This window comes from Diabrotica undecimpunctata, chromosome 4 (assembly GCF_040954645.1).
Source record: "Diabrotica undecimpunctata isolate CICGRU chromosome 4, icDiaUnde3, whole genome shotgun sequence".
Lineage (NCBI taxonomy): Eukaryota > Metazoa > Arthropoda > Insecta > Coleoptera > Chrysomelidae > Diabrotica > Diabrotica undecimpunctata.
In genome coordinates, this window is record NC_092806.1 from 17,045,772 (window position 1) to 17,069,607 (window position 23,836).

The window sequence follows — 23,836 nt, forward strand, 5'->3', positions numbered from 1 at the left end:
TTTTTATTGATTTTTCCAGTACATCGGCAGCCTATTTTAATTTTTTTTAGATCCATTGAGTAGTGCTTTTTTTCTAATATTGGATTTCAAAAGAGACAGTTACGGTCCTGTAAATAGCCCAATAGTTTTTATACTTCTTTAACAAAACACTTAATCCAATAACAACAAACAATTACTAAATGACAACCTGTAGAGCAAATACAGAAGGTATTCTTATCAGTTTCATTTGTGTATTGTTTATCTTCCGTTTTGTAAAATTCAATTGGTATACCGATCAACTATTTGCTTACCTGTTGTGTGACGTTCCACAGAAATTATTTGTTAATTGGAATTAGCGATGGAGGTGGAATAAACACAATTGAAATCAAAACCGCCTTAAAGTTTACTTAAAGTTTTGAAGTCTATAAAAAAGAGAGTTTCGCTGTTTTTGCTGTAAAACGTTCCTTAGTGTAGGATATGATATAGTGTGTCACAAGTGAATAAAACATTGGTGAGTGCTTGACTTTTTCACTTTTTAAATTTTTGAAATCCTCGACCATTATTTTCTTGATTTAGGCGGAAAATGTGTATGCTTCTATCAATACATTTTAAAGTTTAACTTAAAAAAGATCTCTATAAGGTTGTAACAAATTCAATTCTTCGAATTTAACGAAGGAAATATCGAGGTTATATCTAAATATTTGTTATAATCTAATACAGTCCAACCCGCTTATTGGAATAGCCTTCATGCCAAGAAAAAATATTCCTATAACCGGGATATTCTACCGATCTTTGGTGGCTAGTAGAAATAAGTGAACCCAATATACATAATGATAGTACATACTACATTGCCCAGTCTGGTTTTTCAAGACCAGAGTTTCGCGGTTTTTGCTGCAAAACGTTCCTTAGTGTAGGATATGATATAGTATGTCACAAGTGAATAAAACGTTGGTGAATGCTTCACTTTTTCGCTTCTAAAATTTTTGAAATCCTCGACCATTATTTTCTTGATTTAGGCGGAAAATGTGTATGCTTCTATCAATATATTTTAAAGTTTAACTTAAAAAGGATCTTTATAAGGTTGTAACAAATTTAATTCTTCGAATTTAACGAAGGAAATATCGAGGTTATATCTAAATATTTGTTATAATCTAATACAGTCCAACCCGCTTATTGGAATAGCCTTCATGCCAAGAAAAAATATTCCTATAATCGGGATATTCTAATAACCGATCATTGGTGGCTAGTAGAAATAAGTGAACCGAATATACATAAATATAAATAAATATACATATCAATAGTACATACTATATAGCCCAGTCTGGTTATGCAAAAATCATCGATTTTACAGCAACATTTTTCGCAGATATCTGAAGCTTTTACGACGTAGGTGGGGGTTACTAGATGACGAATAAATAAAAAAGTACTTAATATTTATAAGACAATAATTTATGGTCACAATTAGAATTTTTGTCTATAATTTTTTTCCCTTACATTTTACATAAACAATATTTATATAATTTTTTTTATATCAAGACTATCTTTATTTTTCCGTTTTTTAAATTAAAATTGATAAATATTTTACGGAGATATTTGCAAAAAAGCAGTTTTTTGCACTAATTTATAAGTTTTATTAATTTTTTTATTAACAAAATAAAATGTTATTAGTACATTTGAACATCGAGGAATTGTCGTCTTTTAAATTTGTACGAAATTTCCCCCCGATCGGTCAAATAGTTTAAAAGTTATTTAATTTATTTATCCCTGAGGCTAAATATTTAAACTATTGAACTTGCTCTATTAATGATTCTAGACACATTTAGCAAATTTCATAGGATTCTTTAAGACTTAAACTACCTCAGAAGTTAAATGCATATTGCGTTTTCATCGAAATTATTTACAAACAAACGTTTGAAAAACGGGTATGTTTTTTACTTATAAAAAATTGTAATAACTTCTATATTTTTCAAATTACAGACTTCTACATACAACCATTGGATAGCTGGTAAAAAAACTCACATTAAAAAAAATCTTTTATGACCAATAGGAACGAAGATAGGGACTGTTTTAAAAAAAATCATATCTTCATTGTTTATAAATATTAAGAAGTAAAATTTGCACAAATTTTGAATAATAATCTAAACTTTATATTGAAACTTATAGGTATTAAATTCATCCAATTTTTCGAAACTTACAGCCCTTCGAAACGAAGATATTTTCGAAAGATCGACATAGGAAAGTGTAGCAGATAACTGTTTCAGCTCCGTTTTTTTCGAGATCGGAACTTCAAATTGAAACACGTAGGAAAAATTTACATTATCTCGGCTTCCATTGCAGCTAGAAGCCTCTTTTTTTTTTAATCTGGTGTAGCTCGTCGAAATATGAATAACTACATAGTTTTCACTGGCCGGGAAATATGGGAAACCTCGGAAAAATTGAGTCCATTTGAAATTCACTGTAAAAACTTACTTTTTTTTTAATTTGTTATTTTTTTTCATTTTATATCAATGATGTAATAATACTTATAATATATTTTATAAATTAAATTCCAGGTAATTTTTTACACATTATATTATTATATTCCTTGTATTTATTCTAACTATTTACTACTTTGATGATCTATATGTTTATATTATGTGTATAGGTATATGTACAGTACGAGGGCGGTAAACAAATTTATTTATGTGTTTAGATCTAAATATCTCCAAAGATCACAGAGTATACCGTCCTCGTGTCCCTACATTTTATATTTATTCATGTGAATAGGAGAAAGGTCATGTATATAATAGAAAACCGGTAATATATCTTAGTATGCGTAAAAAAGGCGGGATGAGTAGCAGCTGCCACTCTCCAAAAGTTCGTCAAAATAGTCCCTAATTTCGTTCCTACTGGTCATAGAAGGTTTTTTTTTAATGTGAGTTTTTTACCAGCTATCCAATGGTTGTACGTACAATCTGAAGCTTAAAAAATATAGAAGTTATTACAATTGTTTAAAAGTAAAAAACATACCCCTTTTTCAAACGTTTATTTTGTAAATAATTTCGATGAAAACGGAATATGCATTTAACTTCTGAGATAGTTTAAGTCTTAAAGAATCCTATAAATCCTCCATGTGTCCAGCATCATTAATAGAGCATGTTCAATAGTTTAAATATTTATCCTCCAGGATAAATAAATTAAATAACTTTTAAACTATTTGACCGATCGGGGCGAAATTTCGCACGAATTTAAAAGAAGGTAATTTCTCGATGTTCAAATGTACTAATAACATTTTATTTTGTTAATAAAAAAATTAATAAAATTTATAAATTAGTGCTAAAAAACTGCTTTTTTTGCAAATATCTCCGTAAATTATTAATTATTTTATTAAAAAACCAAATTACATTACCTATCTGTAAATAGATATCCTACCTGATACACTAGTGGCCAAAATTACAACTACAAAAATTATCGTTTTTTTAGCAAGACTCGTCTCATGATCATGATTTATATAGTTTACCATTACAATTACTTTTTTATTTTATTGTTTTATATTCCTGCATAATATTTTAAGTGTTTCTCACTCTTTTTTTATTAACATCATTATTTAATAAAATATGGAACCAGATTCAAGCGAAACGCCGAAAATCCGAGATTTGTGAATGGCAACATTGGCAATACTGTATTGCGTCAGGGTTTTGCTAGTCAGTCAACAACCCAACTGGAAGCGGTTAGGTGGCCTTTAGTACTGTTTCGTGCGGCTTCCAGTGTTTATCAGGTGTTTAATTGTCGGAGAGGAATTCATCAGAGTCGATTCAACGAAAATGGCAACCAGAAACCCAAAACGTGTTGACTGGTCGCCAGGAAAGAAAGCCAAAGCAATTAACCTTCGAGAAGAGGATTACACTTATCAAGAAATAGCAAACAAATTGGGCGCCACAAAATCAGGTATAATGGAAGTTTGCAAACGTGGAACGTGCAAAGTTAGTCACTACGATGTGCGTAGAATATGCCGACTTTCTTTAGAAGATCGTCGCAGATCCGCAAAAGATATTAACGATATTGTCAAATCAACTGGATTACAAATATAGGACCGCACTATCAGAAGAAAGTTGTGTGAAATGGATTGCGAGCACGAATCTCTAGAAAGAAGCCGTTCTTGAACAAAAAACAGAGGCTAAAACGCATTGATTGTGCTTTGGCACACAGAGGGTGGGCAGAAGAACAATGGAGTAAAGTAATTTGAAGTGATGAAACCAAAATCTCGATCTTTGGGAGTGACGGTGTGAAGTTTGTTCGCCGCCGACCGGGAGAAGACCTTTTGCCCCAGTGTACTACGGTCACTATGAAGCATCATGTGAGTGTCATGGTATGGGCTTGCATGACCACTAATGGAGTTGGACGTTTAGCAGTAATAGAGGGCAATATTAATGCAAAATAATATAAGGAAGACATACTGCAAGCCAAACTGCTGCCGTCTATCAGAGATTTGTTTGTAGGGGATGCCTAACAATGCATCTTTCAGCAGGATGGAGCGCCTTGTCATACGGCTAAGACTTTCATGGAATGGTTGAGAAACCATGATGTTACTGTTCTGCCTTTGACTGGAAATAGTCCCGATCTAAATCCAATAGAAAATTTGTGGTCAACGCTGAAAGTCTTAGTATCACGCCGAAACCCAAGCAACAAGAGAGAACTGATAAAAGCCATTATTCAAAACTGGTTTGGAATTATTAAACCAGAAGATTTGGCTTGTCTCGTCAGCTCCATGCCTCGCAGAATTGAGTCTGTCCTAAAAACAAAGGTTATCCTACCAAATACTAATTTTGTAGATAATAATCATTGTACCATTTTTTTTAAATATATCTACTAATAGCTAACGGCTGTTGTTATATTTATTTTTAAATTTTAAGAGGATTTTCCCCCTTAAAATAGATGTTAAATATTAAGTAGAAGCATAAAACGATGTAATAAAATTATAGATAAACTTATAAATAACATAAGTCTTGTGAAAAAGAGAAATGCTAATAACACAATTAAAATTTTTGAAAAGTTTCCAGAATTTTGGCCACTAGTGTAGATACATTACATATCTTGACAAAATATACACAACAGCATTACTTATGACAGGATTATTATTACAGATTATTATTGCAGAAAACTTCTTATAATATTACAAGCTGTTAGAAGTTTCCGATTGGATGGAATTTCCATCGGAATTGGAAAAATTTTCGTCTTCTGTCTCATCTGTGGCTTCGATATTAAGTTGTATGAATTCATTGTTTGGCTGATGATCTTTAGTATCTTCGAAAACCGATTTATTTCCGTCATTTTGTCGAATTTGAGTTTTCCTAATTTTCTACGGGTGATATAGCTTTGTCTCTTTGAAAAACTTGCACTTTATAAAACAATTTTTTATGCAATTTTCCGAAAAATTATGCCTTTGGTATAAATCCGAAAAATTATATTATAACTTTGGTTCATTATATGAATAGCAGAGAGAACTGAAATTTTTCTTGTCATGTTATTGGGACTACGAGCTCTAACGACTATAAGCAGTTATTTTGCGAATATAATGCCGATTTATTGAAATTCTGTTATTTATTTTTTTTAATTGTAAATATGAAATATAATTAAGAAATATGGTGAAACTGCTAGTAAACTCCATTCGCTTAGCTCGGACAAATTTTGACAGATTCATTGTCGGAAACCTACAACACAACAATTCCTACTTCTCAGTATTAATAGCTCAAGTATCCTGCTATTACAGACTTCTTTCTTTAAAAAAAGAAGAATTATTCTAAATGGTCGAAGTGTATACTAAACCCATCAAATTTTGGGTGGTATATATTTAAAAAATATATATATATATATAGTTAGTTGTTATAATTTAACATAACTATTTATTATATGGTGCAGATAAATAAATATTGATTGTCGGTAATTCGCAAAGTTCTATTTTATTTACTATTTAGTTTGTTTACTATTAATATTGGCTATGAGTACGGGTGCTTGGTTGTATAGTAATTTCCAGCCACTTTTAGTCTGTCAAAAAGTAACTAACTTCGCAAAAAAATAATTACTAAATTCAGTAGACAGTTCGGACTGGGATTAGCGAACCGAGTTTATTGATTTTTGCAACAAAAGCTCAGGCCGTCCAAAAGCTGTTTCTCAAAGAAGTGTAAAGCATTTAATTAGAATACGTAAGTCAGGAAGAAGAAATACACTACGAGAAGTAACTGCTAGAAGGAATAGAGAAGCTGGGATATATGTTTGAAAAGAATCCTGTCGCAAATATATCCACAAAAGCGGTCTTAGTTTTTATACGGTATGTTTGATAGGTTCTTCTTTGCGATATAAATCTATTTTTTGATTTATTCGAGTAGGCCAAAGAAAAACTATTGCTGATAGAAACTCAAAAAAGGAATCGTTACATTTGGACTAAATCAAAACTTTCGTGGATCAAACATAACTGGGACAAAGTTATTTATAGTGACAAAAGTAAAGTTGATGTCTGTGTGGAAGATTATCAAAAGCGTGTGATGCGGGAAAATGTGTGATTCGAGAAGCATTCCATAACGATTTTCTCAAAACAACTGTAAAGTTTCTACAGGGCATCATGGTGTGGGGTTGTATGTCGGCCAAAGGGTTGGAAACTTTACATTTTATTGAGGCCATAGTAAACGCAGCAAATATTAAGGCATCCTTGAATATTCGTTTCTACCAAGTGCGGAAAAGTTATACCCATCCGGAGATTGTATCTTTCAGCAGGACGGAGCCTCATGCCATACGGCTAAATCTACCAAAAAATGGATGAGAGAACATGACATTAAAGTTTTGTCACGTCCTTCTAGCAGCCCGGATCTTAATCCAATAGAGATACTTTGGCACAAAATGAAACAACGCCTAAGAAATAACGCTCAGCGTACTTTGCCACAACTATGTGCTAAATTGCAAGAAATATGGGATAATTTCACCCCTAAATTCTGTGAAGGCCTAGTTGATACAATGTCTAATAAAGTTCAGGCTGTTATTCAAGCTAATGGCGACGTTACGCCTTATTAATTTTTATTTTAATTCGTTAAAATCCTCTGGTTCCAATATTTAGTTGTCAGCATTTTTTGGCTCTCAAACAATTAATTAAATAGTAATATAACATAAAATATATATTTAAACTGTAAAAATAATTCAATGCATCATAAAAAATGTTGTTAATTTCGTATTTACAATTAAAAAAAATTAAAATAAAAGAATTTCGGTAATTTGGTAATTTATTTACAAAATAACTGCTTGTTCCAACGTATAATTTTTGGGGCTCGTAGCTCAAGATGTCATAAAAATCCATATTTGCTCTAATTTCTCATAAAAGCAGAAATCGTTCCTTAATTTTTCATCGGTTGAATAAGTGAAGTTGTATTGGAAATGGATTGTTGTATTATTCAGCCTCACGTCAGGTTTATGGGCAGAGCAGTTATCAACAAATAACAGTACTTTTCTATTTTTTTTTTCTGTCATTTTCTTGTCGAAGTCAATAAGCCATTCTTTAAAGAGAATGTCATCCAATGTTTTTGTTGTCATCCAATCATTTTTATTAAAACTGCATTTTAAGGGAAATAATTTTACGGAATTAAAACACATTGAAGTTTTTGATTTTTCAATAACTAACCTAACGGTGCACGGCCTCAATGCTCAGAAATCGCGGATGCTCCAGCTATGGTACCTGTAGAAATAATTGCTGTCCTTTTTTGAATAACTTAAAACTCAGAAAATAGTGGATTAAATATGGTATTGATTAAAAGTAGTTGTAATTAACTAAGGGGCGAGGCATGTGGCATCCCAGGCATCCCAGGTGTATAGTACCCTCAAATATATCGTATATGTGTTTTTCGATTTTTTCCAAGTTTTCGATGAGTTAGAAAGTTGAAATTTTAAACACAGCTTAAGAACTGAATAACTTTTCAATGCTATTTATATTTTTTAAAACCTTTTTTTAAAACGGACCAAAAATTATAAAATTATTTCTCATAGCTCCGGGGAGATTTATAATTTAATAAAAATTCATAAACTGATAAATATAAATAACTATAAATATACTTATACAGTTACCAATAACAAACATGAGGCACATGATAGATATAATCTATTCTTAAAAATGATAAAAAATATTTACATATTAATTAACTGTATTATTTTTCACAATTCACCAATTTATTCAGTTCAGATGCACTGTTTATCAATCACGAGTTTTATTTATTCCGAATCCTCTCTGTGTAGACGCCTAATTTATTATCTATTACCATGATTAATTTCTTTTATTGCTTGACAGATCGATGCCCGCTGCTACCTAATTCCTTTTTTGTAATGCAATCATTGTCACTTTTAACTTGTCCTCCAGACACTTCCCTTGAATACATTTTAAATATAACTGCCGTATTTATTCCCTCATTTCAAACTTTTCCATTCTCTTGGGATTTTTATCGTAGTAGCGAGTCAGGCTCGGCGAAAGGAGCTCTTTTACTCTCTGCAAAAGTAATAAAAAGGGTTGTTTTTGACTATCGCCAAGATAGTGACATCAGCTTATGTAAAAAATTGCACATTTTCGTTTATTATCTAAAAGAATTTACATCTTATACTATGATATGAAATAGTGTTTTCAAAATATTCTGTTGCGACGTTTCAGATTCACTACATAATTGGGAATTAAATGTTGTGTTTATATGGAATTAGGCTACAGTTGATTGTAATTTACTGCCCCAATATTCTCAAACAAATACATTTTAATGTACCTTCTTATCCCTTTAGAAATATTTCCACATTCAGACCTACACAAGCCAGAACAAAACTGATATTAAACTCCCTATATGTATTATGCGTGAAAAATATAATTGTTTGGTAAACTATTGTGGCATATTCACCTATATTCTAAATTAAGCTTATCACTATGGCTGAGATTCAATAAAATATTTGATTTATTTGATAATAATTGTTTAAGCTTTTCTTTAATTAATGTAAACTCTTAATGTAACTGGAATTTAAATTTAGTTTAAAATGAATGTAAAATTGTCTTATAAATGGGTACTTATTGGACAATAAAGCTGTTATTATTATTAAAATTACATTTTCGACTACTAAAATGTGACGTTTCGATTATCACTCCGCAAAAATATATTACAATCTCTTTAAAGAATTTTTTTGAATGTTTATAAAATTCACATATACCAATTGTTTTAAAATTAAGAGAAAAAGAAAAATATCCAATTATAAAATGTTATACGCTTTCACTTCGGTTCTATTTTCCTATACTATGCCCGGTATTTCTTCAGAGCCCCACGTTGGGTGCCAGTTAATGATCTAAATGTAAATACCATTACTGATTTTATAACTTTCAATAATTTGATATAGCAAACAATTAATTCATTTAATCAGTATTTCATTCAACATATATTCCATTAATCTTATTTAAAGACGCCAAATTTAAATCAATTGTTTAAATTCAATCTCAAGGTTCTTTTGTAAGATTTAAAATACCTTTGCCTCTTAATAGTGTTCAATGCATACAACAGAAATAAAAGGAAATACATTACATCTACATAACAAAAGAAATATAAATATCTCTCCGCCCCTATAAAACTGCGCAGCCAAAATTCGCTTTATTAAATAACCTATATTACTTTACACATCTTATATATATAACAAATTTATAAATTTAATTATTTACTGTTCTACTTCAAAACTTTATATCCCCGTATTATATTCTCAAATTTTAATAAACCGCTTAACTTTTAACTTTTTTTAATGCCAACATTTACCAGGATGGTCTCATGTAAATTCACTAGCTAAACTCAGTTCTTTGGATCTGCTCCCAAAAACGAAAGACGATCTCACGTCCTAACCAAAATTTCTATTTTCTTTTGGATACTCAATTCTTCTAGACTAAACTTCTCCCAATGCGATGATAATTTATTGGTACTTACAAATGCTGTTAACATTAACGTCTTCACTACTACCATTCAACATACATATAATCACCAACACTTTCGAAAACAAAATTTCGAATTTTTGAAATTCCGCTTTTAAAATCGCATCAAAAATACAACTTCTCCTTCCCTCTCCATTTTTAACCATTGTATCCAACCAAAAATCTTATAGTATTAAAAAAAAACACACAGAATTCCCATTTTCTACGAAATTCATCAAATTAATATATTTTTGTTTTCGATACGCACCCAACAATAACATCTGCATACATTAAATTTCTAAACTTTCCCATTTTTGACAAGACAATAGCTGAATATAGTTAAATGCTTGCTGAATATAGTTAAATCACCTCATTAAACAAATCTCAAAAAGGTTTTTCCCTGAATTTTGAAAAGAATCACATTCTATTGCTATAGCAATTAATTCTACCCAATCTCTTAAATCTATTATCTATTACAATCTAAACTTCACTTAATCTGTTTACACATAAATTCTCACCGTAATATTTCTTTTAATATTTCCAGACCATGCTGTCCTTAATCATAGAGAGCACATTTCTATGGTACAGGACAGCATGGTCCCTCAATGTATTCTCATGCTTCTTATTGGTTCAATTTCCTGATCGGGATGAGTGAATGGAACAAGGGTCTGCACTGACCGCCGAAGCGGTCTCACCTGGTTCACGGACTGGTCCAGAATAGACGAGCCGGCATGTGCCAGAGTATATGGGACCAGAATCGGATTTCTATCTGCTCTGACAGTCAAGCAGCGCTAACGGCTTAAAGCGCCCAAAGTCAACTCTAAGCTGGTTCTTGTGTGCAAGAGAGCACTTGCTGATGTTGCGTGGACCAATACCGGGATACACAGGCATGGAAAGGAACGAACGGGATGATGCCCTGGCACGACAGGGCGTATTCACTCTGCCGGTGGGACCCGAACCTGTCATTGGAGTGCCCTTCAGTACTGGTCGGGGTAGTTTTAAAGAGCGTCTTCTGCGGAGGTTTCAGGACTCCTGGCCCAGTTGTGGAGGTATGAGACAGGCTAAGCTCATGCAGTTATGCTTACCGGCCACTGTAGACTCAGGCGGTACCTTTATCTGCTTGGATTGGCGGATAGCCCACGGTGCCGTCTTTCCTGGGTTATCTCATAATTTTTATTGGGGATACTTGAAAAATTCAGTTTACAAAACTAAACTAGCAAGTCTTGCAGAGCTAAGGCAACGAATTATCGATGAACCTCGAATAATTTCTACAAAATCATAGAGAAATGTGGTAGAAGCATTCTACCATCGATTAGGGTACTGTCAACGCACAATTGAAGCACATTTTGAACACTTGATAAAGAAACCATTATGTTAAAAAATGTTGCAATCTATCAATTATTACGTTTTAATGTAGTTGAAAATAGTTAGTATTAAAAAATTAATTGAGACAATTAGGCGTTGCCAGACTTCTGTTTTATGTATTTAAGACCATAAAATACCATAAAGTGTTACATTTTTTTGAACTCGTATTGAATAGAAGATTCCAATAATGACAGAATGACTGATACAGGGTGATGAATTTGAAAAACCAAAGTTACTAATAATATAAGAGAAACGACAAATCTAGCAACATTGCAAATATAAAATATGGAATCTCCGTATCCCAAAATAGGTGTACCTAAAATTTTGTACAATTATTACTAGAATTTACGAGACAATTGACCGTTTCTAGACTTTTGGGCCACTCTGTATAAGCAACTGGACTAAAGATGGACTGGACTATATAAGAAAAATTGACAAGCTTTCTAGATGTTTTATAATTTTTGTATTTTTACATAATTCACACGTTTGTTTGATATAAAATATTTTACATACTTTTGCAAATTGCTATTAAAATGTAGTGTTACAGGAATTTTAAAACAATATAATAATATTATGTTAACCGGAATTTGTGAATGAGCAATGTTTTCTCACATTTCATATTAATGTTGAATATTCATCGAATCAATAGCCGTAAATATTACATATAATTACGAGCCATGTTTAAATTATTTATTAGTTTTAGTCCTGCAGATATGAATTTATGTAGTTACGAAATGTGTTTAAAAATATTACAACTTTAAAATGATGAATTTTGTTGTTGAAATGGTAAAAAGAAAACATAAAAAGACTTACAATTGGTTTATTATTGTGACTATGATGACCGGTTTCAGTCTCTACAAATACAGTCCATACTCAGGTTCAAACGTTTACAAGTTATTAAACTTCTACAATAAAGTAGACTTTACACTACATGATTTTATCATATGACAATATCATATGAGATTTGTTATGATTCCTCGTTTCTATGATGTTTTAAAAAATCGTGTTTACATTGCATGATAAGTTATGACTTATGATATGAGTGACAATGAGTGAGGTTTTATTGATTTTTTTTTGTTTATGGTCATAGAGATATTAGACACAATATAGGTATCAACTATTACATTTTGAAACCATTATAATGGAAAATAAATCTTTGATTGCATTGGCTTCCCGACTTTTAATTATAATACGCCGGCAACAACTGCGTACAGCGTACAGCAGTAAGAAGAAAAAGATCAGACTCCTTTGGGCTTGCACGTGGCTCTTACAAAACAATCGTGGACAGGGTATATCAAATTTAGCGTTGAATTAAATTAAGTTAAAAATATTTAATAAAGAAACTAAACTAAAATTATGATTAAGAAGACTATTAAACACTAAACTTAAAATAAAATAAACTAAATAAATAATAAAAGAAAAATACGACACAATAGCACACATTAGATAATAGGTTCAATACCAATGCAACAAACAAAAAATAAATAAATAAATAATGTTGTCTCTGGGTAAGGGAATGTTACTGAATTGACATAAGAATAAGGCGCGATATTTAGCGCCTATTTATTATTTCCTCTAATTTTTTTTTACAGCTATATTACCTATGGATAAACTTAAATATTTTAATTAATTTATTTGTCTAAAAAACAGGTATCACCAATTGATAAAAATATTTAATTTTTTGGAATCTAATAAGGCAAGTACGGTGATCTTGTAGGATTTACGGAAAATTAATCGCACATTCTTTATAGTTCATTCACAAGCAAATAAATATTTCTGTTAGCAAATACGGGAGCTATAAAAGGTGATAAGTGCTAAAACAATAGTGATTTATCGGATATTGGCTAATGATTTCGTTATTTAATCTTCTTAAATCGGAAACTGATTTAAAGTTAAAAAAATATATTATGTATTTTTTATTACCAAATATTGCATCAACAATTATTTAAATAATGATTCACCATTTTACTTTTTTTGCACAAATTAAGTAAAATGTAATGACAGAAAAAATCTGACCATTTCTGCTAACAAAAAATAAATAAGGATAATATATTCTTGCGTAAAAATCTTTTTTATAAACCATTGAAGACTAAAAATCTTTTTAGATTTTACTAAACAAAAAAATATTTCTATAAAAATATTTACAAATAATTACTTAACTAGTTAACGTCGACAACGAATATAATGGAAATTTCGACCTGGGAAAAAAACCTATTCTGTTTAAACACCTTCTCTGAGAAAAAGAGGCGAAGAAAATGGACGTACCAGAGCCCAGACGGCAAAGAAAAAAATTCTGTCGACACTGGTGTTGATCATCGACTATTCACAGTGCGAATAGAAATAAAAAATAAAAAACTAGATAAACAAGATAATTAGTAAAACAGGATAAATTGTCAAACGTGGAAGCCCTCGAAATGAATGTAGGGAGAATATTAAGGTGAACTTGAGGTGAAAGAAACTAGGATCTCTGTCAGTGAAAGATATGAATGAAATATCGCAAAAAGTAATAAATGACATAACATCACTTGCTACAAAGATTTCCGGAAAAAATAAAAACAAGATAAAAACGAAATTAAAACAGAAAACATTGAAGTTGATGGAAAAAAGATGAGGAAGATCGAAACAACTACTAAAGGCTATCAACAATAAATAAGATCAGACTTACGGGCTTAAAAATTATAACAAATATTAGATAATTAAATATAACTAAAATTAAAGACTACCTGGAAAATACGGTGTTAAAAAACTTAAATAATTAATGAATGGTTCATATTTTGGAAATATTTTGGAATTAATTTCAGGATACTGATATGTTAATTATGTTTTTATGGGGAGTTTATCTTGAATTTTGAATCCATTTGAAACTAACATAATTTAAGGTGAGTTTTCCATGTTCAATATAATTATGATCCAAAAAATATCTGAACAATTAGAATTAATGGAGATATAAGAAGATCAAGCTCTACAATTAAAATGTAAGTCGACATCGAATACTAAATGTTGGAATTTTGTACCAGAATAAAAGTATTCTGAATTAAAAAAGACTGTTTTAAGAATTATTTCCATATTCAGAACAACATTTTATTATATTTAAAAATTGGCGAAATCCAAATACCGATCAATACATATTAACTAACCAGCATCTCAAAGAATATGACAAGGATCGACGGAAGAGACCTAAAAATAATAGCTAACCTGTATTGGAATCAATCAGCGGTGCTCCGAATAGATGGAGAATATATAGATCAGGTCAAAATTTTAAGGGAAGTGGTATGCAAATGATACAAGTGTTTTCCAATACCATAGAAGAGCTGGAAAACTGTGGCATTTTCCCTTTAAATTTTTTATAACTGCACCGATTTATCTGAAATTTTTACAGTGGGTAGTAAATTACTCAAAAAACATAAGTTATATGGTGCCGATGTGTGCTTCTACCCCTGGGGTGGTTGGCACCCCATCAAGGGGGTTGAACTTTTTACACTCAAAATAACCCCGGGAATTGATAAAAAATCAAATTTTATACTAAAAAGTCATATTAATTTTTTTCACTAAATCAATACTTTTTGAGTTATACGCACTTGAAAAAGTAAACTTTTCGCAAAAAAAACATGTTTTCCAATGATTTTGTACGAATAACTCAAAAACAAAGCGTTTTATTGAAAAATCTATAATGAACAAAAATAAAGCTTATAAAAAAACAAAGAGATTGTTTTTTTTTAAGTTTTATAAGTACAATACTAAGCGATTTATAATTGTTTGAAGATGACTTTTTATTTTTGGGATACTATACTCGATGCATTTAACATCAAATATGGGAAAATGGACATCGTTTTTGATAAAAACTCATAAATTACTTTTTAAGGAGCTAGAAAAACCTTTAAAATAAGCTATGTTAAAAGCCATTTCGATTATAAAAAAGCGAAATACGAAGGAAAGAATTTGAATTACTCGTTTTTTTTTAAACTAGCGTTAAAAAAAACGAGCAGTATAAGTAATACTATTTCGATCAGAATTGAAATTAAACGTATATCTTCTACAATTCATTTTTTTTAGTGTAATTTATAAGTTTTAAAAGTTTAGCCTGTTTAAAATGCGTATTTTTTGAAAAAATCATGTTTAAATTAAAAAATCTTTTTTTTTAATTATCTAAAAATTTACATTTTTTCAAAATAAATCTAAAACTATAAGAGATACGTGAAAAATTGTTTTATAACAAAATGTAGTTTTTTTCTTAACAACAATTTTGATTTTTGTATTTTTATTGTAGCTCGAAAAATAATAGAGATACATATAGCCAATTGAAGTTTGAGATACAGCGGCTGACACACCTGTAATCAGCACTTTGGCCCTTTACTATTTAAAAAGAAAGAATTTTAACATATTTTAATCTACTTAGTCTTGTAGCTTTTGAAATTACCTTCAAAATATTTTTTTAATGGACACTGTAGCTTAAAAATTAACGGAGTTATTTTAAAAAAATTTTGGAGCATGTTATTTATATTTTGGAGCATCAACTTATTTTCTGTATATATAAATGCTTTATTCAAGTATATTCGAAAAACTGCTAACAGACACACTAACACTCACACAAATATGTATATAATACATACATACATACATACATATATATATATATATATATATATATATATATATATATATATATATATATATATATATATATGTTATGTATATAATATAGGTACCTCTAAACTGAACATCTGCTTCAGAGAACACAGAACACAGAGAAGCGACACTCCTTTGAAGTTGCGTGGGCAAGCCGCCAATGAGTGCCAATGACAGGAGTACTTCAGATCTCGAAGACATTTTAGAAGCTGGGAGATACTGTACAATTTGGCTGTATGGCCTTGCCAAAGACACCCACATGAACAAACTGAATAAGGTCGAAGATTATTCATGATTACTTGAACAAATGCGATACGAATCCTTTATTAAAGCCACAACTAAAAATAGTGCAGTTAAATTATCATCTCTTGTACCAACTGTAAGTGCCCTGGATGAGCATATCAAAAGAGTTTATTTACAAACTCAGATATGGCTTGGAAACAAAGAGATTGATATAAAGGATTGGGGATGGTTCAAGAGTGATGATATTTTACAACCAATAAAAATGAAAAGTTCACCTGCACCAGAAGAACTATTGAAAATGATTTTTTGCAATTGCAAAAAGGGTTGCGGCTCAGTGTGTGGCTGTCGTAGACTAGGTCTATTTTGCAATACTACGTGTGGAACATGCTCTGGCGGCAATTGTCACAACTGTCCTGCAATAGACGAAGAGGTGGAGTTAGAACACGACGAGAATGACGTTTCAGACAATGAATAATTTGATATATTAAATTAAATTTGAATTATTTGATGTATAAAGGGGAATTTGTTTCGTGAGCATAGAGGTGGTTTTTAAGGGTTGAAAATAAGCAACCAATCAAAAAATATTTTATTGATAAGAAAGGAATTTTTGAATATAAATGTACATTAAAAACTTTTGAAGTTGTTTAAAAAGATTTTTTTATATATTTTGACATAGGGGGTAATTTTTAAGGGTTGAAGTGTTGCAATCAACCAAAATTATTTTATATAAGCAGAGAATTACATTGTAGATGATATAAATGGACTACAAAAGCGTTTGAACCTGTTAAACGTTTTTTTACAATTATTTTTATTAAAAGGGGTGGTTTTTAAGATTATTTAAGGGTTGAGAATGTACACAATATCCATTATTATAATTGACAATATTTCAATTAACTAATTTAACACGATTTAAATCCATAAAATGCTTTAATATAAATTTTTTTCATTATTTTCAATAAGGGGTGATTGCACCCCTTAAAAATAAAAAGCTCACCTAGCGCATATATAACTTTTGAAGAAGGAGGTAAGATAAGCCTAATTCCAAATTTTTAGCAAAATCGATTCAGTTATAAAAAATTTAGAGGTATTGACCTCTTTTCCTCCACAGTGACTGGAGTAATGGACTGGATGTAAAAACCAGCAAAACCAAGAAAATGATCATCAGCAAGGAAAACAACTGGAGCAAATCTGTATGTGAACCAAATGAGAATTAAACGTGTCTTACAGTATTTGGGAACTATAATCAATAAGTCGTGGCATAATACCCAAGAGATTAAATGTCGCATCGGAAAGGCAAAAAGTGCATTCTTGACTATGAGCTCTGTGTTCAAAAGCCATGACCAGTGGCGCACCGAGGGGGGGTTTTGGGTACCTCAGTACCTTATTCCGACACTGCTACTTACACATTTTAAGGACTCAAAATGGAGGTAACATCATAAAAAAAATTTTGGTGACCAACCAAAACCCCCCCCCCCCAGAGGCAAATTCTAGGTGCGCTACTGGCCATGACCTTACCCTAGAAATAAAAATAAGGCTCCTCAAATGTTACGTGTGCTCACTGCTTCTGTACGGAGTAGAAACATGTACAATGAAGGCGGAAACTCTATCAAAACTTCAAGCTTTTGAGCTATGGTTATACAGAAGGATACCATGGACAGACAAAGTCACCAATGAAGAAGTACTTGGGACATATAACGAGTAAAATTGAAGGAAAAAGGGCCCCAGGACGAAGAAGAATATCCTGGCTTGCTAGCCTGAGAGCATGCCATAAAAAGACTTCAACACAGCTATTCCATATAGCAACCAACTTACTCATCATAGCCAGAATGATCGACAACGTTCGGAGCGGACAGGCACCCTAAAAAGAAGAATCTCAAAGAAATACTGAAAAGTGCTGTCACCAATTATTCACTAAATTTTAAAGAATTATTAAGAGAAGTAAAATAAGTGTGTTTACCTTTTAATATTAAAATTTAATACACATTTTTTTTAATAAATATAATTTCTGTAAAAAACAATTTGTTTGTATACTTTTTTAATACGTATGTAATTTCGGCTCGCGAAAAGATAGTGATTGTAAAAAAATAGAATAAAGCACCATAGAGATGTCAACCTGTAAGATCCCGGGTATACAAACATTTAACCCCATGTTAAGACTGGGTGAGAGAGGTAGAGAATGGAACGGTAAAGATAAATGGAAAAAGTTGGGACCGTATAATATCCTTAAAAATAGCTGTAATGCTATCTGTATATCTACATAAATATCGGTTTTAAAAAGTGCTCTAATTGCATTAATTATATTGATACAATTTTTTATGCAAGAATTTTGATGCATCCTAAGTTTAAATTTTTCAAATATTTCTTTCGTGTTACGTGCTTCTGCTTTTCCTTGAATTTATGCTAATGTAAAAGTTCACACATAAATATTGTATATCTCAACAAACAATTATAAAAGGCTATCATGCGACTATATTATTAACATGTCTATGTTAAATTCAATAAAAAATGACAACATGAATAGACGCATAGACGCACGACCTATTTAGCACCTTTAAAATAGACTTATAAATTTCATATAAAATAGGTATTTACGATAAATATTATTTATTTGTTTTTAAGTCAATATGGCGTTGTAATTTTCAAGTTTTTCATTTTTAATTAATGTATATTGAAAATTAACACAATTTGTAAGATTAAAAATGTTTTATTGGCGTTTTGACTTTATACAAAACTCAATACTCAGGAGATGTATGTAACAGGAACAGGAGTCATTACCTAAGCTGAAGAACTATGGATGATTGCAGCCTTGACACGTTATGGATTCATCACCTCTGCATGGTGGCATTTTGTTCCAATTAATGGAAATAAAATGGACACGGAGACAAAAAAAAGGATGGCTCAGAAGAAGACTCAATAATAAGTTACCTTTTCACAGAGTCTACAAATATTTTTATTATGGCATTCCTTACTCCCTATAAGAGCGTCGGATCTTATTGTCGTATTTCTTTCTTTACCCATTTCTTTGACGCCTTCCTGTCTTCTGCCATTTGCTTTATCTGTTAAACTATTTTCTTTCTCTTGGAAGTCTACAAATCAAAATATAAAAAAATGAACGAGTGGATAGGCTACCTCGACCGCAAATTCTGTCGATCACAAATAGATCTTAATGGCCCCAATGAGAGTCATTAATTAATGTAACTTCCGAGAACTTGATTTCTTTTGTGTACATACAAGATATTTTCATAGAAGGGTTCAACTAACAAAATATCTTGAACATCTGTTTTATGTTTAAGTTTTCAGGTAAGTATAATTTTTTACTATCATTCACACTGTAGTGGCTTTTCTTGCCTTTAAATGACTTTATATCTTCGTATATTGCTGCAAGAACCTGGGATTCCAATTTTCTAGGATGGTTTTTATTTTCTCCCCTTTTATTTTTAGGGGCGATTCCAATCATTTTTGGTGAATTTTGTAATATCTCTAATTTTTTTTTCTTTATTCCACGAATAGACATAAAAGCTTGTCTACAAATATTTATTTCTTCTAAGCTATTATCAGTGCTAAAACGTACCTTGTAAGAATATGCAGCACTGCTCAAATTTGCTTCATCTTCATCTTTCCTAGGCCTTTTTCGGCTAATAGGGAGTACTGTAATAAATCCACATAAGTATGAGTTCTGCTCATTAATAGAAGACATTGTGTTAAAATTCTTGGGTACAGTTTTTCTTGTTTCTTTAGGCACATTTTGAAAACATCGTTCACGACAATTACAGTTTGCACCTACCTCGTGACTCTGTAGTCTAATTTTTTTCATGACATCTCCCATTCAGCCGTGCTTTTTTCTCTTTTTTGATTTATTCTGTCTAGGCACTACTTCAGTCTCATTTCTACTACTATTGTTTTCCATATTCATTGTTATTTACTTTAAATCACTTGAAAAACAATAAAAACAGTAGCTTAACCGACGAACCCAACCCTAAGCTGCGCATGTTAGATCAACGTCTATCGCTGTTTATATGGACTTTACCCTTTTAGGACCTGTCTGATGAGGACTTGCCCCCTATTGGCGGCGTATGCGTAATTTAGAATTAGCATTTCAGGGGAACTAGTCGCTTTTAGGACGTGTAACAAGCCGCTGACCACTTCTATGTTAACATTGCTACAAGATGGCACCACTAGATCGATTTATGAAAAATTGCAACTTGCCCCCTTTTGGACCTGTTCCCTTTATCACATTTTTAGTGTCCCAATAATAATAGTCATTTGCTTTTGTCATTTTAAAATTAAATATTTAAATTATCTCTGTATATGTAACAATTTCTAAATGATGTGATATTTAACAATGTCTTCACAATCAAATTTACCTTTAAAATACCTTTCCTACATTTTGGAATGTATCTAAATTATCCAAACATAAGTAGTAAAAACCCGTGATCCCAAATAACCTTTCCCTACTTTCTAAACCCTTAGATCCCTTTCTAGTGCAAAAAGTTGTCCAGGTAATATATATCCAAGGGAAAATACGCATTCGACGTTTACGATAAATCATAAGAAAGAGACGAGAAGTCACGCATTTTTATTCAATAGGGGTATATATTCCTTTTTCGCGGTGACATCGTTTTTATATACCTACATGTTTTTATATATAGGTCTCCATTATCGCCGGCGATGCTGAATAACATACATTTCGAAATGAAATGTGTTCATTCTACAGGTTTTTTTGGTACTAGTCGTTTCTCCGCATTTTGTATAAAGGTAAAATCATACTTTTGATTCTGGTGAAAATAATATGAAAAGCCATCGTTTATTTTATTTTGTTTTTAAAAAATTCTAAATTTCAAAAAATTATATTAACAGTTAATATCCTGTAAAGAACTATATATACAGGATATAGTAATCAATATATATATATATATATATATATATATATATATATATATATATATATATATAAGGTTCTTGAACTCCTAAGTGGAGCATAGAGCTTCAGTGAAAACGCGCCATCGGGTTCTATTTTGCGCTAAGGCCTTCACCTCATTCCAAGACTTTCCTTGGCCTCTTATCTCGTCCATGATGGATCTTTTCCAAGTTTGTACTGGGCAACCTCTTTTTCTTTTCCCTTGGGACTTTTCCACTCTAGGGCAGTCTTTGCGATACTGCAACTATTTTTTCGGAGTGTGTGACCGATCCAACCTTACTTTCTGGACTTAATTTCATTTTGTACCCTCTTTTGTTCGGTCAGGTGTAGCAGATCGTCGTTTCTGATGGTGTTAGGCCAGAATATACGAACAATTCTTCGTAGACATTTGTTAACAAAGACCTGCAGTTTGTCTGTGGGGGTGTTTGTCACTTTCCAGGTTTCACATCCGTAGAGTAGAACAGACATGACATTTGATCGGAATATTCGGATCTTTGTCCTTGTAGTATACTTGCCAGATCTCCAAACAGGGTTGAGCGTGCTGAAAGCTTGTTGAGCTTTTCGTATCCTCATACGAATATTGTCTTCTGTACCTCCGTTTTCTGTTATGACACTTCCAAGATACGTAAAGTTTTCCACATTTTCAATCTGCATATTGTCGATAGTAAATAGCGTGTTGTTCCTTGCATTTATTCTCATGGACTTGGTTTTACTAATATTGATTTTCAAACCTATTTTATTGGCTTCAGTGGAAAGTGTTTCCAATTGGTAAGCCAGATCTTGGAACCTTTGACCTAATAGACAGATATCGTCCGCGTATTCTAGATCGCTTAGGCGTGTGGTTAACGTCCATTGTATCCCTCTTGTGTCGGAGTCTAGTTTGGAGAGAACATATTCTATAGCTATGTTAAAAAGAAACGGAGAAAGCACGCATCCCTGTCTAACTCCAGTAAGTACGTTGAATTCGTCACTGTTGATCCCATTGTGTGTCACGCTGCATTTCGCATCAGTATATAGTGACTTATTTTTTGCGGGATGTTTCTTAGCTCTAAAATTTTCCATAGAGCAGCGTGAGACAAGCTATCAAAGGCACGTTCAAAATCAACAAAAACCATGTATAGGGGTGTGTTCCATTCAACCGATTGTTCCATTATTACCCTCACAGTATTAATGTGGTCTATGCAGGAGGATTCTGGCCTAAAGCCTGCTTGATTAGCTCGAAACTCAACCTTGTTTGTTATTCTTTTCAGTATGATGGTCACAAAAATTTTATTTATGACAGTAAGCAAGGTTATTCCTCTCCAATTTTTGCACAGTGTGAGGTTGCCTTTTTTTGGAAGCTTGATAATGTTACCTTTTTTCCAGCCCGCTGGAATGTGGTTTGTTTCCCACACCTCTCGGATTATGGGGAGCAAAAGTTCAGCAGTTAGATGCGGATCAGCTTTAAGCATTTCAGCAGCAATGTTATCGATTCCCGGTGACTTGTTGTTTCTCAGAGATTTGATAGCTGCTATTATCTCCGTTTTGGAAGGGGCCTCGCAAGAAATATGCAAGTCTATATTCTGCGGGTTTTCGACTATTTCGTCTGCGTTATCTCTGGGAATACCAAGCATCTGCTGAAAATGCTCTTTCCATCTCTCTACTTGGTCATCTGTTGTAGTAAGCAATTCGCCTGTTTTGGATCTTACAATGTTCGAACAGTTGGACCCTTTTTGTGTTAGTCGTCTAGTAATTTGGTAAAGCTCCCTAGTTCTGTTGTGTTGTGCAGCTGTTTCTGCTTGTTTTGCAAGTTCTTCAGCCCACCTTCTTTTGTCTCTTCTTGCTTTTCTTTTAACTGATTTATTTATTGTTTGATATTCCTGTTGTCGGTGTGCTCTTCTTTCTACAGTTCTTGCTTGCAGGATATCTTTTTTTCGTTGTTTTCTTTCCTCGATAAGATTCCATGTTTCATCTGATATCCATTCCTTTCTATCTTTCTCTTTTTATATAGTAATAAATAGTATGCTATAAATAAAACTACATTAGATTAACACAAAAAAATTACAGCCTGCTAAATTTACAAAAGGATAAGTGATTTTTTCCAATATAATTTTAACATTTTTATGTTTGATATTTTGTAATAAAATAGACATGTTACTTCCAAAATTAATGAAATCAAACAACAACGAAAGGTTCCTCTTTGTCGAACGAACAATATGTCAAATTTTGAAGTAGGCTAGAATGATTGCTGACCCATTTGGCTAGCTTAAAATCACCAATCTTTAAAATTTGAATGAGCTCTAACTGCATAGAGCGAAGATGAAAAATAATTATTTTCTAATGAACAGTTGTTAGTAAAAAAATATCTCGTTAACGCTTGTGAGATATTATGTAAGCGTGAGACTCTACCGAATTAGCTAATTCTTGTAGAGTTTTTAAAGCGAGATTCTTTTCGTTCGTCGCAGCGCCGTACTGTAACTCAACATCTGATCGAATAAAAAAATGGAAATTTTAACTGAATAATTGTAATCAGTTACCGCTTTCAGTTTTTGAATATTATTTCCCCGATGTTGAAGTTGGACCATTTCAGCGTTGTGGCTGGTGAATAAAACCTAAACATCTTTTTTGTCAGTCACTTGAGGACACATATTTCTTTTTCATTTTCTCTGGCAAATACTTCACCTGTTTTAAGTTTTTTATTTATTACTTCAGCTGTTCCGAAAAGTTCCGAGACAATGTGTGTTGTTATCCAAAAGTATGTGCGCTAATTGAAGGCTTGTATACCAGCT

General features: G+C 31.8%; 1 protein-coding gene across 2 annotated transcripts in view; it reads left to right on the forward strand.

The window, feature by feature from the left end:
* Nha1 (Na[+]/H[+] hydrogen antiporter 1) overlaps window positions 1-23,836 on the forward strand; it is a 143,943-nt gene that overhangs the window by 15,373 nt on the left and 104,734 nt on the right. Inside the window, exon 1 of one of the 2 annotated variants that reach the window (XM_072529042.1) lies at window positions 219-490. The exons of the other annotated variant lie outside the window; for it this stretch is intronic. The gene's annotated coding sequence lies outside the window, so the exon portion shown is untranslated. Of the gene's footprint in view, window positions 1-218; window positions 491-23,836 lie in introns of those variants that run through there. 2 annotated transcript variants of the gene reach the window in all.